Source organism: Mus pahari, chromosome 21 (assembly GCF_900095145.1).
Source record: "Mus pahari chromosome 21, PAHARI_EIJ_v1.1, whole genome shotgun sequence".
Classification (NCBI taxonomy): Eukaryota; Metazoa; Chordata; class Mammalia; order Rodentia; family Muridae; genus Mus; species Mus pahari.
Genome location: NC_034610.1, coordinates 24648386 through 24648640, shown reverse-complemented (window position 1 = coordinate 24648640; position 255 = coordinate 24648386).

Genomic DNA, 255 nt, shown 5'->3' with positions numbered 1-255 from the left:
GGATATAATTTAGGCCTCATTTTATAATTACCTAGAGCTGGCGTAACCAGGGCTCACGGATGTGGATAACATGTCTAAGGCCACACAGTTATAATTGGTGGGACTGGGACTCAACTCTAGCAGCCTAGCCTTAAGTTTGTTTTCATTAAATCTTTGTCTGATGCATCCTGCAGCTTGCTCTGGAAGCCTAAGGTGGGAGGAGGCAGTGACATGAGAATGAAGACTCCACCCCCCTACACCCACCCCCGCCCCCAC